Source organism: Leuresthes tenuis, unplaced genomic scaffold (genome assembly GCF_036924035.1).
Source record: "Leuresthes tenuis unplaced genomic scaffold, fLeuTen1.0.hap1 SCAF_14, whole genome shotgun sequence".
In the NCBI taxonomy this organism is placed as follows: Eukaryota; Metazoa; Chordata; class Actinopteri; order Atheriniformes; family Atherinopsidae; genus Leuresthes; species Leuresthes tenuis.
In genome coordinates this window covers 25,820,023-25,837,021 of record NW_027325368.1, presented here as the reverse complement: position 1 = coordinate 25,837,021, position 16,999 = coordinate 25,820,023, and positions in this window count along the sequence as shown.

Genomic DNA, 16,999 nt, shown 5'->3' with positions numbered 1-16,999 from the left:
TTGAAATAAAAACTACATTGCCGCGTTCCTCCAAGCCTTCTGCTTCTTACGGTCTTCAAATTATTTTCCTCGCTCTTCCAGTTTTCTTACAGGAGGTCATAGTATCCAAAATGCAATTTCTGCAGGTTATACAGGGAGAGAGCTGCAGCTGTTGACAAACATTGCTATCACTGATGACATCACTCTTCCACTCCCTGCTGTATATTACACTGAAGCCATTTTAACCTATAACCTCCTTAACATCCACAATTTCTGTTAAAACTGGATAAATTCTTGCTTAAGATGAAGCTATTTATGTCTTCTTTCCATATTTGTGCTTTAACTTATGCTTTTTCGCTCAAATCACCTCAGATTCAGAGCAAAATCACACATTTCCATTATAAACAGGCCCTCCTTCGCTCCTTTAAGCTGACAGTGAAGGCTGTATTCAAACTGCTATAAAACCTATATTTTACACAGGACCTTGATATAAATCACATCAGTGTCTTCGGCAGAGCTTTCTCTTACTGAAAAGTTCAATATTTTTAAATTTTGACTTTTAAATCCATTCAAACAGCTGTTTGTTCTCAGGGGGTACAGCCTGTCCTCCTCTGTCTCTCTGTGGCTCAGGCATTCATTCCGTGTACTTTCCCTCACTCATGCTGTCTAAAGCACACATATGATACCTCAAAACGTGCGCCTGGGTCTGCAGAAGTGTGCTTGTATTTTTCTCTCTCATTACTAAAATGGTTTTTGAGAAAATGACCTTAGAATCAGCACTGTCCCTCTCCATTAGATATACAGGGAAATCCACAGAAACCACTCATCCTCCACACTAATCACAGCCTAAAACCTCCTTAACCTCCACAATTTCTCTTAAAAGTGGATAAATTCTAGCTTAACATGAAGCTATTTATGTCTTCTTTCCATATTTGTGCTTTAACTTATGCTTTGTCGCTCAAATCACCTGAGATTCAGAGCAAAATCACACATTTCCATGTGGAACAGGCCCTCCTTGGCGTCTTTAAGCTGACAGTGAAGGCTGTATTCAAACTGCTATAAAACCTATATTTTACACAGGACCTTGATATAAATCACATCAGTGTCTTCAACAGAGCTTTCTCTTACAGAAAAGTTCAATTTTTAAAAATTTTGACTAAGCCAATTCTCAAATATGACAGTTTAAAAAACATGAACATTTTTGCTCCTTCTTGATTTTTATGAATGAGAAGATTAGAGTGGCAGACTGATCATTTTAACTTTTTCTCATATTCAAACAAATTACTCTAACTTTCATGCTGTTTAACTCAGACAAACAAATTATACCTTAAAATGTAGGTACACCTGTCCTCTTTCAGCTGATGTAACTACTAAATAGCTCACATTTACAGAATTTCAGCTATGAGCCTTGAAGCGAGAGAAACCTTTCAATTTCTCTCACTAACTCCAATGTAAATTTGGTGGAACGCCAGAGACGGGTTCAACTGTGTTCAACCTGCTGCCGTTTAAATTTTTTTCTCTCCATTGAAATAAAAACTACATTGCCGCGTTCCTCCAAGCCTTCTGCTTCTTACGGTCTTCAAATTATTTTCCTCGCTCTTCCAGTTTTCTCACAGGAGGTCATAGTATCCAAAATGCAATTTCTGCAGGTTATACAGGGAGAGAGCTGCAGCTGTTGACAAACATTGCTATCACTGATGACATCACTCTTCCACTCCTTGCTGTATATTACACTGAAGCCATTTTTACTATTATTCACTTGTTTCTGATAAATTTCCACTAGATTCAGCTATTTTGAGCATGTTCAACTAATTCATTCAACTTTAAATGCATTCTCACAGCTGTTTCGCAGGAACAGCTTTTTTCTAGTTATTATTATATTTTCCGTACGTTTTTTGCCGTTTAACTACTCCTTCATACTTTAACCGATTTCAACCATTTTGGTATCAAAACGTTCAGCTCCTTCAGGAGATTTATGCTATGACTTTTGGTGTTTATAACTTTTATACTTTTTAAACTATTTAACTTTTATTCAACTTTATTCCTCATTAAAATGAATGGCAATTTCTTTCAACTCTTCAAAAACGTCCTCCTCTTTCCAACCTAACTAGTTGAGCATACGTTCAGCTAGAGACACCATTCAAACTTTAAAATGTTCACAAAACATTCAGCTATTACCAAATGTTTCAGCTTTTTCAAATATTCAGCCAATTTTGAAATATGACAGTTTCAAAATCATGAACATTTTTGCTCCTTCATGATTTTCATGCATGAAAATAGGACAGTTTGGGGCTCAACGAGCCCCAAACTGCCCTATTTTAGAGGGCTGTAACTCAGCCATACGGTATCACAGAGACATCATTCAAAGTTTGTATGTGACAGGAAAGACTCAACTTTAACTGTGGTAAAGGGCTTGTTAATAGCTTATACAGCTTTGACACAACGGCAGTTTACGTTTTATGGTGCCAGAGGACTTCGTCTGATGGAGCGCACACTCTAATTCCCACTCTAAAATGATTTAAAAAGAACTTCCTCAAACAAATGCCTCTCACGTCCAAAATGTCTGCCTGATCTAGACAAATTATACATCAAAACGTAGGTATTTTAGTCCTCTTTCACACAAAGTCACTCTCATTGAGCTTGGCCTCACAGATTTCTCACAAATCAACTCTAAGCGCAGAGAGCAGCACTCCAGCTCACATACTTTTCCATTATAAACAGGCTGAGCAATGAAATCAGTGAGAAAGACTCGTTTTAAAACTGCCATAAAAAACAAACCTTACACAAGATCAGAATAAAAATTACACCTCTGGCTTCCCACATCCCTTCTGGCGCTCACGGTGAAAGAATTATTCGGATACGACTTCTACTTTTCGAACAGCGACCGTTTGTTCCAGACTTGTCGTTCATTATTAAACCCCCAGATTTTAAGGGGACAAAGTGAGGTGCAGATTTGGCAGTGTGCACGTGCAGCTGTTGCCCACAGCAACTAATGAGGAGGCCAGACTCAACGAGCCCCAAACTGTCCTATTTTAGAGGGCAGTAACTCAGCCATACAGTATCACAGAGACATCATTCAAACTTTAAAATGTTCACAAGACATTCAGCTGGCTTTTTCAAATATTAAGCCAATTCCGAAATATGACAGTTTAAAAAACATGAACATTTTTGCTCTTTCTTGATTTTTATGAATGAGAAGATTAGAGTGGCAGACTGATCATTTTAACTTTTTCTGATATTCAAACAAATTACTCAAACTTTCATGCTGTTTAACTCAGACAAACAAATTATACCTTAAAATGTAGGTACACTTGTCCTCTTTCAGCTGATGTAACTACTAAATAGCTCACATTTACAGAATTTCAGCTATGAGCCTTGAAGCGAGAGAAACCTTTCAATTTCTCTCACTATCTCCAATGGAAATTTGGTGGAACGCCAGAGACAGGTTCAACTGTGTTCAACCCGCTGCCGTTTAAATTTTTTTCACTCCATTGAAATAAAAACTACATTGCCGCGTTCCTCCAAGCCTTCTGCTTCTTACGGTCTTCAAATTATTTTCCTCGCTCTTACAGTTTTCTCACAGGAGGTCATAGTATCCAAAATGCAATTTCTGCAGGTTATACAGGGAGAGAGCTGCAGCTGTTGACAAACATTGCTGTCACTGATGACATCACTCTTCCACTCCCTGCTGTATATTACACTGAAGCCATTTTTACTATTATTCACTTGTTTCTGATAAATGTCCACTAGATTCAGCTATTTTGAGTATGTTCAACTAATCCATTCAACTTTAAATGCATTCTCACAGCTGTTTCGCAGGAACAGCTTTTTTCTAGTTATTATTATATTTTCCGTACGTTTTTTGCCGTTTAACTACTCCTTCATACTTTAACCGATTTCAACCATTTTGGTATCAAAACGTTCAGCTCCTTCAGGAGATTTATGCTATGACTTTTGGTGTTTATAACTTTTATACTTTTTAAACTATTTAACTTTTATTCAACTTTATTCCTCATTAAAATGAATGGCAATTTCTTTCAACTCTTCAAAAACGTCCTCCTCTTTCCAACCTAACTAGTTGAGCATACGTTCAGCTAGAGACACCATTCAAACTTTAAAATGTTCACAAGACATTCAGCTATTACCAAATGTTTCAGCTTCTTCAAATGTTAAGCCAATTTTGAAATATGACAGTTTAAAAATCATGAACATTTTTGCTCCTTCATGATTCTTAAGCATGAAAATAGGGCAGTTTGGGGCTCAACGAGCCCCAAACTGTCCTATTTTAGAGGGCTGTAACTCAGCCATACGGTATCATAGAGACATCATTCAAAGTTTGTTTGTGACAGGGAAGACTCAACTTTAACTGTGGTAAAGGGCTTGTCAATAGCTTATACAGCTTTGACACAACGGCAGTTTACGTTTTATGGAGCCAGAGGACTTCGTCTGATGGAGCGCACACTCTAATTCCCACTCTAAAATGATTTAAAAAGAACTTCCTCAAACAAATGCCTCTCACGTCCAAAATGTCTGCCTGATCTAGACAAATTATACATCAAAACGTAGGTATTTTAGTCCTCTTTCACACAAAGTCACTCTCATTAAGCTTGGCCTCACAGATTTCTCACAAATCACCTGTAAGCGCAGAGAGGCGCACTCCAGCTCACATACTTTTCCATTATAAACAGGCCGAGCAATGAAATCAGTGTGAAAGCCTCGTTTTAAAACTGCCATAAAAAACAAACATTACACAAGATCAGAATAAAAATTACACCTCTGGCTTCCCACATCCCTTCTGGCGCTCACGGTGAAAGAATTATTCGGATACGACTTCTACTTTTCGAACAGCGACCGTTTGTTCCAGACTTGTCGTTCATTATTAAACCCCCAGATTTTAAGGGGACAAAGTGAGGTGCAGATTTGTCAGTGGGCACGTGCAGGTGTTGCACACAGCAACTAATTAGGAGGCCAGACTCAACGAGCCCCAAACTGTCCTATTTTAGAGGGCAGTAACTCAGCCATACGGTATCACAGAGACATCATTCAAACTTTAAAATGTTCACAAGACATTCAGCTGGCTTTTTCAAATATTAAGCCAATTCCGAAATATGACAGTTTAAAAAACATGAACATTTTTGCTCCTTCTTGATTTTTATGAATGAGAAGATTAGAGTGGCAGACTGATCATTTTAACTTTTTCTGATATTCAAACAAATTCCTCTAACTTTCATGCTGTTTAACTCAGACAAACAAATTATACCTTAAAATGTAGGTACACTTGTCCTCTTTCAGCTGATGTAACTACTAAATAGCTCACATTTACAGAATTTCAGCTATGAGCCTTGAAGCGAGAGAAACCTTTCAATTTCTCTCACTAACTCCAATGTAAATTTGGTGGAACGCCAGAGACAGGTTCAACTGTGTTCAACCTGCTGCCGTTTAAATTTTTTTCACTCCATTGAAATAAAAACTACATTGCCGCGTTCCTCCAAGCCTTCTGCTTCTTACGGTCTTCAAATTATTTTCCTCGCTCTTCCAGTTTTCTCACAGGAGGTCATAGTATCCAAAATGCAATTTCTGCCGGTTATACAGGGAGAGAGCTGCAGCTGTTGACAAACATTGCTATCACTGATGACATCACTCTTCCACTCCCTGCTGTATATTACACTGAAGCCATTTTAACTATTACTCACTTGATTTCTGATAAATTTCCACTAGATTCAGCTTTTTGAGCATGTTCAACTAATCCATTCAGCTACTTTTCTGCCTTCTTAAAGCTCCAGCTCCTTTCAAAAATACATTTCAGGCCTTTTGAAACTGCAGCAAATTACTTTTTACTAATATTTCAACTGCACATTTTTCCTCAAAAATTTTTAACCTTTCAACTTCTTCAACTAAGACTTCTGCAGTTTTTTCCAAAAGGTTTAAATGATTCCACTATTTTATTTTCATCTTCACTGCTTCAACCAGGATTTCAGCAACTTGCTTTCTGCTAAACTTTCACTATTTTTAGTTTTAGAAATGTCACACTTTAGAAATGTCAAGACTTTTAACTTATTACCTGCTTGAAATCCTTTTGTTGTTTTTAACCCTTCAGCTTTTCTTTGCTGACAGTTACTCCAGCCAACATGGCGGCCCTATTGTAAAAGCTTTATGCCAGCCTGTGTTATGTGTGCTCCTAATACAATGTAACATGGCGTTATCTGTCTCTTAGCCATCACAGCACAAACTTCCATGATAAAGAAGCTGCACTTCTCTCCTTTAAACTGACAGTGAGGGCTGTATTCAAACTGCTATAAAACCTATATTTTACACAGGACCTTGATAGAAATGACATAACTGTCTGCAGCGTACCTTTCTGCTATTAACAGGTTAAAATAGTCTTTTACTATGACTTATAAATCTATTGAAGCAGCTGATTGTTCTGAACAGGCACAACCTGTCCTCCTCTGTCTCTCTGTGGCTCAGGCCATTCTGTGTACTTTCCCTCACTCATGCTGTCTAAAGCACACATATGATACCTCAAAACGTGCGTCTGGGTCTGCAGAAGTGTGCTTGTATTTTTCTCTCTCATTACTAAAATGGTTTTTGAGAAAATGACTCTAGAATCAGCACTGTCCCTCTCCATTAGAAATACAGGGAAATCCACAGAAATACTCATCCTCCACACTAATCACAGCCTAAAACCTCCTTAACATCCACAATTTCTCTTAAAACTGGATCAATTCTAGCTTAAGATGAAGCTATTTATGTCTTCTTTCCACATTTGTGCTTTAACTTATGCTTTTTCTCTCAAATCACCTCAGATTCAGAGCAAAATCACACATTTCCATTATAAACAGGCCCTCCTTCGCTCCTTTAAGCTGACAGTGAAGGCTGTATTCAAACTGCTATAAAACCTGTATTCTACACAGGACCTTGATAGAAATGACATCAGTGTCTTCAGCAGAGCCTTCTCTTACTGAAAATTTAATTTTTTTTAAATTTTGACTTTTAAATCCATTCAAACAGCTGTTTTTTTTCAGGGGTTACAGCCTGTCCTCCTCTGTCTCTCTGTGGCTCAGGCCTTCATTTCCATTATAAACAGGCCCTCCTTCGCTCCTTTAAGCTGACAGTGAAGGCTGTATTCAAACTGCCATAAAACCTGTATTCTACACAGGACCTTGATAGAAATGACATAACTGTCTGCAGCATATCTTTCTGCTATTAACAGGTTAAAATTGTCTTTTACTATGACTTATAAATCTATTGAAGCAGCTGATTGTTCTGAACAGGCACAACCTGTCCTCCTCTGTGTCTCTGGCTTAGGACGTCCTTCTGTGTGATTTCCCTCATACTCGCCTGGTAAAACCTTTCTGCTTTAGGCATCACGACTGTCATATTTCAGACTGGGTTTGCAATATTTAATGGTTGACTGGCAATTAGCAGGTCACTCAGCACAGCATCTTCCAACTGCCAGTCCTTTTAGCATGTTTCTTCTCTTTTCTGTACTTTTCTGACTTCATAAAGCTTCAGCTCCTTTCAAAAACACACTTCAGGCCTTTTGAAACTACAGCAAATAATTTTCTGTTAAATATTCACATTTTAGAATTAGAAATGTCACACTTTAGAAATGTCAAGACTTATTATCTGCTTGAAATCCTTTTGTTTTTTTGTTAACCCTTCAGCCTTTCTTTGCTGACAGTTTTTCCAGCAGCTTATTATTGTTCCACTATTGTCTTTTTCATCTTCAAACTTCTTCAACCAGGACTAACAAATAATCAGTGCACACAGGACAAATTCCTATGTACCAAGCTTATAGTTAAATCTCCATTTCACTTGTACACAAATGTGTTGCAGTAAATGTGTCTCAAAGTTCAAGACTAAAATTTAAGAATGGCGCAGAGTGATGACACCATCTACGAGACCCTGAAGAGGGACCCTACAAACAACTATAAGAAGAAAGTTACATATTACCTTCAAAACCTGGAGAAGAACAAAGTAACTAAATGCTCTTTCTACCAAACTAACAAATCTGGAAAAGATCAAAAGGTATAACATGAACACAATAGATCAAATCAGCTCATGTAGTTAAAGCATATAACTAAAATAAAGCACTTTGAATTGCCTTATTTTTCAGTGTTCCCTTTTTTTTTTTTAAAGCAGTGTATATATATCATTATACTTTTCTTGGACACATTAAAGAGAATAAAATACAAAAATAAAATGAAAATAATAAAATAAAAAAATACAAAATAACCAGTTTTTCCCGCCGCTGAAGATCAAAGGGCTGCGACAACACTGTACATACAGTCACAGCAGGGGGCATTTTGACAGAACTGTATCAAGACCTGAACTTGTTAGGTAAGTTTATATTTCTGAAGACTTGTTTATTGCCTAAACGTGTCTATTCAACGGTTTTGCTCGTTAATAAAGTGCCATATTTGTTTTGTATAAAAAAGTAATAATTCATTCCTAACATTTTTTTGTGTGTGTGTGTGGGGGGTATTTTGAGGCAGATACCAAACAAAGGAATTTTCCCGGGCTAGCTTATATAGCGTTCCATTTATAAAAATACATTTCCAAAATGTAAAACTGAAATGAATAATAGTTTGTTCTGTAACTGAGAACAGGAGAGAAGCAGGAATGGAACTGCCTGTGGAGGCCGGACTGAATACATTTTATTTTTTACGCTAGGGGGCGAGAGGGACCGCGGACAGAATATAATAATTTGGGCTTGCCCGTAGAAACCGCTACTTATTACAGTTAACGGCTATTGACTGATATAATGAGGCTCTCTATTGAAATTGAGAGATATTACGTTTACATAAAAGACTCAAGAAGCAGACGTTGCTATCACCAAGGGTTATTTCAGGAGGCACAAAAATAAGGGGTTTAACTCTGGCTCATCCCAACGTCCCTTGCGGCGCAATAAACCCCGTTATAACATTAAAAAAAACAAAGAGCGAACAAAAATAATGAACACGTAACGATAATCCCTTAACTAAGAATAATTTAACATTATAATAAAATCGGAGTCATTATATAAGCCCTTCATTATTTTCCTGCCCGACATAAAAGATCAGTGCCTGATGGGAAATGTAGTAATTTGGTCATTTTCGTCCGATTTCTGTAAACCACAACTACGGCATTTTGGAAGAACGTAGTCACAAGTTGTCATTATTATATTATCACTGAAAATGAGTAATTTCACAGTAAATGGCTATGTCAATTTCATACATTTTCCCAATTACTTTGTATTTTGTTAACAGTTTTGAGTTCAATAATTATGTTCAGTGTAGTTTTATATATGGATCAGAAAGTGATTTAATCTAGACAAAAGTTCATTATACAACTCAAATAAATCCATGCAAAAATCCCCATGGATCTGTAGCTAGCTTTAAGAATAAGAATTCCTTTATTCATCTCACAGTGGAGACATTTTAATGTTATAGAAGCAGCATAAAAATATAAAAATACCAAAATAGTAAGAAATTTTTATTAACAATATAAGACATATATACATATTTACAATATTTTACAAGGCTGTGTCTTTGTTCTTTTTCTCAGAATGGCACTCCGAGAGGTCCTGCTTAAAAAAATTCCCGGGCCATATTACAAGCCCCCCCCCCTGCGTGTGCACGTGATGTGCAGCAAGGAGCAGGTGCGCACCCTCAGTTGGGACTTCACAGAGGTCTCAGCCACTCCCCGCTGCTTAAAAAAAAATTTGATTGTGGTCATCTCTGACGGCCATATGGTCACAAAAATTACACTTTTGGAGGATTTGTCCTCCAAAGTTGCAATTAATAAAGATTACTTAATGAGGGGGTACACCCTAAAGGGAGGGTCCCCCCCATACACAATTTTTGTTACCAGGGAAACCCAGTTTCTGCGCAGCTCCCCTGTCCATGTCTCCGAGGAGCTGTTCAACGAGGCCCGGAGACTCCTTGATCCACCATCAACACCAACTCCCCTGGATAAGATCAAGGAGGCAAAGGGCCTCATAACTATCGAGGGGCAGGTTGTTGAAGTCAGTTCTCTGTGAAGATGAAACATCATGTCATTGTACAGTATGATACAGCAATACTGCAGATTACTGTCAGTACATGCTGACAGTGAACTTGTTAACGCTTTTGTTTACGGAATAAGAACAATTAATAAAATCACCCAGTAGAAAAAATGCATTTCTCAAAATATCTAATTGTTGAAATAAAGCTTTATTGAATAATCAGGCCAGGACAAAGGTGGTGCAATTACATAACCACTGTTAGTATGAATGGTGCTATTAACACTTTATTCCATTGTGTTATTTAGCTTTCAGCTGTAAAGAAGATTACTGTGGGGAGAGACCAGGTGCCCATGAGACAGCTAAAGCTTCAACAGGTAAGAAGAGAAGGACGAGGTGGGACACAGACATCCTTTGACTTCTAGCAAACTGGTAAACCTTTTTTTTTTTTTAAATAAAAATCCTAATTACACTGTAGCAAATCTTAGAACATAATAAACATGTAAGTAGCCTGTGTGACTTAGACTGAGCAATCTTTTGCTTTGCATTGCTTTGATAAGTCATCAAGTCAATGTTCTCAGACGTGCGTTTTAAAGCAGACCGACCTAAATGTTTAGCAAGTGGACATGGAACTAAGCCGTTTGTTAAATCCATTGCAATGAAAAAAATGGAAACATAAATCACTGTGTTTTACCCCCTGTTTACTGAATCCACTTGCATTATATTTATTGCAGTTCTCTATTTCAATTAGAACAATATTAACTCAAAACATCTGTTCCTGTGAAACAGCAGTCAGAATGCTGTTAAGCTGAACAAGGGAGTATAACAACATCAATTTATTTTATGTACAGGGTGTCGCACAAGGACATGTGTCGCTGTGGAGGGAGCTGACTATGTCCAAGGTGGAGGTGGGCGTACATGTGCAAATAACGCACATGAAGCTGCACAGCTCTGCCTATGGGGACCAGCTCCAAAGCACAACGTATTCAACGCTGGAGGTAAAGAGATGAATAATAACATGAATCAATTATAACAATAAAGGCAGAACAGTAAATTGTATTGCTAAAAAAACAAACAATAAATGAAGCATCAAAAGTGTTGTTTTAGCACAAAACCAAATACACATGTTATTATTTGGTGCAAAAATGCAATCTTTAAATGCCCTACAGCCACAAAAATGCTTCATAATGCACCTGAAACCAACTTGTGCTGTCATAACAATGGCTACTAATTATGTAACACAGCAAAGTTAGTGAAGAACAAAATGTTCACCAAGGTAAGGAAAACGGTAACATGTACGAGCACAATGAACATACCTGTATCTTCCATTTTGGCACAATTTTCTGTCATGTTGCCCTGGAAACAAAAGGGTAACCCCACACCTAATCACACAGAGGCTACATAACATTTCATAGTGCAAAAGCACTGGAGCAAAGGTCTGTTGTAGCTCTGTACGATACCGATCCAGTTTGTCCTTTATATTCTACATGTCACAGTAACTATTTATAGTGATGCTTTGCCAATTAATATATTTCAACATTCTCTTCAAATGCAACATATTTCACTATAAAGTGTAAAAAAAAGTAACCATAATGTTTGCTTACCTGATGCTGATGAGATTTATTTGCTGTATCATCCGCAGATGCTGACTGCCAACAGCAAAAGCACTGCCATGGAGGTGCTTGGGGTCCTGGAAAAGGAGGATGAGACCTTGGAACTTGTCCTGGGAGACAACTCCCAGGTCAAAATAAAAAAGTCTCTCTGGGAGCCCCTGGAGGAGATTTTTTGTAAGGAGAGGCTTTTTGCCAACATTAATGTTGTTGGCAACAACGTTTGCTCCATTGCTCCATTGTGGAGGTTCCCACTGAAACCCCTTGAGTTCTGTGGTCTTATTAGTTCTTCTTATTTTCTGTGTAAAAAGTTTGAAATTGTATTTATTGAAGATGTTTTCTTTGTAAATGTTTGTTATCTTATTAATTCTACAATGAGTTGTAATAAATGTTGATTAACCATTCAGTTCAGTTTGATTCTTATAGCTCACATAGCAGAACATTCAGTTAAGGAGGTCAAGTTACCCAGTAATGTACCATAAACAGAGCAGTTCCCAGAGTGACACAGAAAAGATGAGGATGTGCAGAAGACATTTGACACAGTCTCATCTGTGTCCACCTGTAAATCCTTCTTTCAGTCTTACTTCTATAAGAAGGGCTTTCTATGTCTGGCAAGTTCTGTGTTTTTGTAGTAATTTCACAGTAAACAGCAATTTCAATTTCATACATTTTCCCAATTCCTTTGTATTTTGTTTACAATTTTGAGTTCAATAATTGATTATGTTAAATGTAGTTTTATATATGGATGAGAAAGTGATTTAATCTAGACCAGTGTTCTTCAACCCTGGTCCTCGGGACACAATGCTGTGCATGTTTTCGATGTTTCCTTCCTCCAACACACCCGATTCAAATGAATGGCTCCTTATCAGGCCACTGCAGAGCTTGATGAGGAGCTGATAATTGGAATCAGGTGAGGTGGAGGAGGGAAACATGGAAAACATGCAGGGCAGTGGGTCCCGGGGACCAGGGTTAAAGAACCCTGATCGAGACAAAAGTTAATTATATAACTCAATTAAATCCATGCAAAAATCCCCATGGATCTGTAGCTAGCTTTAAGAATAAGAGTTCCTTTATTCATCTCACAGTGGAGACATTTTAATGTTATAGAAGCAGCATAAAAAATATAAAAATACCAAAATAGTAAGAAATTTTTATTAACAATATAAAACATATATACATATTTACAATATTTACAAAGTTGCAAATAACAAAGATTACTTAATGAGGGGGTACACCCTAAAGGGAGGGTCCCCCCCATACACAATTTTTGTTACCAGGGAAACCCAGTTTCTGCGCAGCTCCCCTGTCCATGTCTCCGAGGAGCTGTTCAACGAGGCCCGGAGACTCCTTGATCCACCATCAACACCAACTCCCCTGGATAAGATCAAGGAGGCAAAGGGCCTCATAACTATCGAGGGGCAGGTTGTTGAAGTCAGTTCTCTGTGAAGATGAAACATCATGTCATTGTACAGTATGATACAGCAATACTGCAGATTACTGTCAGTACATGCTGACAGTGAACTTGTTAACGCTTTTGTTTACGGAATAAGAACAATTAATAAAATCACCCAGTAGAAAAAATGCATTTCTCAAAATATCTAATTGTTGAAATAAAGCTTTATTGAATAATCAGGCCAGGACAAAGGTGGTGCAATTACATAACCACTGTTAGTATGAATGGTGCTATTAACACTTTATTCCATTGTGTTATTTAGCTTTCAGCTGTAAAGAAGATTACTGTGGGGAGAGACCAGGTGCCCATGAGACAGCTAAAGCTTCAACAGGTAAGAAGAGAAGGACGAGGTGGGACACAGACATCCTTTGACTTCTAGCAAACTGGTAAACCTTTTTTTTTTTTTAAATAAAAATCCTAATTACACTGTAGCAAATCTTAGAACATAATAAACATGTAAGTAGCCTGTGTGACTTAGACTGAGCAATCTTTTGCTTTGCATTGCTTTGATAAGTCATCAAGTCAATGTTCTCAGACGTGCGTTTTAAAGCAGACCGACCTAAATGTTTAGCAAGTGGACATGGAACTAAGCCGTTTGTTAAATCCATTGCAATGAAAAAAATGGAAACATAAATCACTGTGTTTTACCCCCTGTTTACTGAATCCACTTGCATTATATTTATTGCAGTTCTCTATTTCAATTAGAACAATATTAACTCAAAACATCTGTTCCTGTGAAACAGCAGTCAGAATGCTGTTAAGCTGAACAAGGGAGTATAACAACATCAATTTATTTTATGTACAGGGTGTCGCACAAGGACATGTGTCGCTGTGGAGGGAGCTGACTATGTCCAAGGTGGAGGTGGGCGTACATGTGCAAATAACGCACATGAAGCTGCACAGCTCTGCCTATGGGGACCAGCTCCAAAGCACAACGTATTCAACGCTGGAGGTAAAGAGATGAATAATAACATGAATCAATTATAACAATAAAGGCAGAACAGTAAATTGTATTGCTAAAAAAACAAACAATAAATGAAGCATCAAAAGTGTTGTTTTAGCACAAAACCAAATACACATGTTATTATTTGGTGCAAAAATGCAATCTTTAAATGCCCTACAGCCACAAAAATGCTTCATAATGCACCTGAAACCAACTTGTGCTGTCATAACAATGGCTACTAATTATGTAACACAGCAAAGTTAGTGAAGAACAAAATGTTCACCAAGGTAAGGAAAACGGTAACATGTACGAGCACAATGAACATACCTGTATCTTCCATTTTGGCACAATTTTCTGTCATGTTGCCCTGGAAACAAAAGGGTAACCCCACACCTAATCACACAGAGGCTACATAACATTTCATAGTGCAAAAGCACTGGAGCAAAGGTCTGTTGTAGCTCTGTACGATACCGATCCAGTTTGTCCTTTATATTCTACATGTCACAGTAACTATTTATAGTGATGCTTTGCCAATTAATATATTTCAACATTCTCTTCAAATGCAACATATTTCACTATAAAGTGTAAAAAAAAGTAACCATAATGTTTGCTTACCTGATGCTGATGAGATTTATTTGCTGTATCATCCGCAGATGCTGACTGCCAACAGCAAAAGCACTGCCATGGAGGTGCTTGGGGTCCTGGAAAAGGAGGATGAGACCTTGGAACTTGTCCTGGGAGACAACTCCCAGGTCAAAATAAAAAAGTCTCTCTGGGAGCCCCTGGAGGAGATTTTTTGTAAGGAGAGGCTTTTTGCCAACATTAATGTTGTTGGCAACAACGTTTGCTCCATTGCTCCATTGTGGAGGTTCCCACTGAAACCCCTTGAGTTCTGTGGTCTTATTAGTTCTTCTTATTTTCTGTGTAAAAAGTTTGAAATTGTATTTATTGAAGATGTTTTCTTTGTAAATGTTTGTTATCTTATTAATTCTACAATGAGTTGTAATAAATGTTGATTAACCATTCAGTTCAGTTTGATTCTTATAGCTCACATAGCAGAACATTCAGTTAAGGAGGTCAAGTTACCCAGTAATGTACCATAAACAGAGCAGTTCCCAGAGTGACACAGAAAAGATGAGGATGTGCAGAAGACATTTGACACAGTCTCATCTGTGTCCACCTGTAAATCCTTCTTTCAGTCTTACTTCTATAAGAAGGGCCTTCTATGTCTGGCAAGTTCTGTGTGTTTTTGTGACCACAACTCTGCCCAAACTTGACCAGCTGCTTGGCGAAGGCAGTTTTAGGTAAGGTCCTCTCTTGCTTCAGTTGCTTGACTGTTTTCCTCGTCCATGTTAATTATATGATCTGGTGACCCCTTGTGTTGAGTTGGCTGCTTTTCAATTAACTTATGGAAACTGCCGACCTTGGCTTGGAAGTCTTGGACACACCGGACACACCGGTGTCCGTGCCCTGGAAGAGAGGAGGTTGCATTGCATAAAGCTGTAACACCAATAAGGTCCGCCTGCAAAGTCAGTACGTTCTTCAAGCTCCCACCTGTGGACTCGCTCCTCCATCTTGCTTTCAGCCCGCGATTAGCTTTATTTATTAGCACATAGTTGTCACAAGCCTCTAGGGTAATTTTGCGACTGCAGATAGCAATATTTACTCCTTGGTTCATGTCAGTCAGTATGGATTAACATTTAAAGCCACGTTAATTAAATTTGATGTATTTTGATATACCTGACTATAAGTCACAGGACCAACCAAATTATGAAAAAAAAGTTCGACTATATGCGATAATACGGTGCTAATTCAACTAAAAAGTCATGGAGAAGCATGATCATCCACATTCAAAGTGGTTTTTTCCTACCAGTAGCATCTTCTGGTTGATCAGGAGCTGTGCTTTGCTTCCAGGAGCAGGTCAGAGGACTAACTGAGCGTGTCAGCTGTGAAGCGTGTCAAACGTGTCATGCCATGCTTTTCCAGTGGGTGCGCAGGTGAATATGGTCCCTCTGAGAGCACTTACTGAGAGTTTGGGTTCCACCACCTTTTTTGTGTGTGTGGTCGCACTCTGCAGGTTTGGAGTTTATCACAGTGGCTTGTGAATGTGCTCTTGTGAATGAATTGGGATTTGACAGAACAATGTCATACATGCTATTAAGAAAATGGTACACTGATTATACTTGTGTTTTCTTGTTTAGCTGACCACTGAAAGTGATTTCCAACTACAAGCCACATCTTCAAACAATATTTCAGGCTACAAAGTACTCGCATACATTTATGCAACTATGAGTATATCTGACAACTCTCCAACTGGAAGATGACTGATCAACAACTAAAAAGTTTCAACATAATGCAATGTGTGATTGTGGATTAAGAAGATCACAGGTGTTAAAGGAGAAGTTTTTTTTTTAAAAACTGGACCTTATTTCTGGCATGAAATACGTTCATCTACTCACCTTGAACAGTTTGGGTAAAGGTCGGTGTCCTTCAGAAGAAGATCAGATCACTCGAGATCTGCGTATATCCATATAACGGGAGTGAACCGGGCATAGACAATATAGTCTCTAAATAAGGCATTATCTGTCTTTATTTACATATAAAACCACCAGCATCATAATAAAAATGATTCGTGCAATGACTCTTACATAAGATAGAGAGGAGTGTACTAACTTTGTAAATACATAATAAGCATAAATAAATACAAATATGAAAAACAGAAGTATAGACTTCACTTAACCGGTTTGACTGAAAATATATGAAAAATCTAAATTTTTGTAGCTTGAAAAAAAAACCGTATGACACATAAAAGTACTGAAATATGTTTATTTGAAAGTTTTAACAAACATTTGCACTGCAAGGTCATCGGTATATTTAAATTTTCCTAGTGCACCTGAATGTCTCCCAAGTCAATGTACGTCATTTCCGAAGCGCTCCTTCTCCTTCTTCCTCCTCCTTCTTATCAGGTAAGCCGCTCTCTAACTCGGTCAATTATAACTTAACTTTATAAACTGCAAAATATGCTGTTT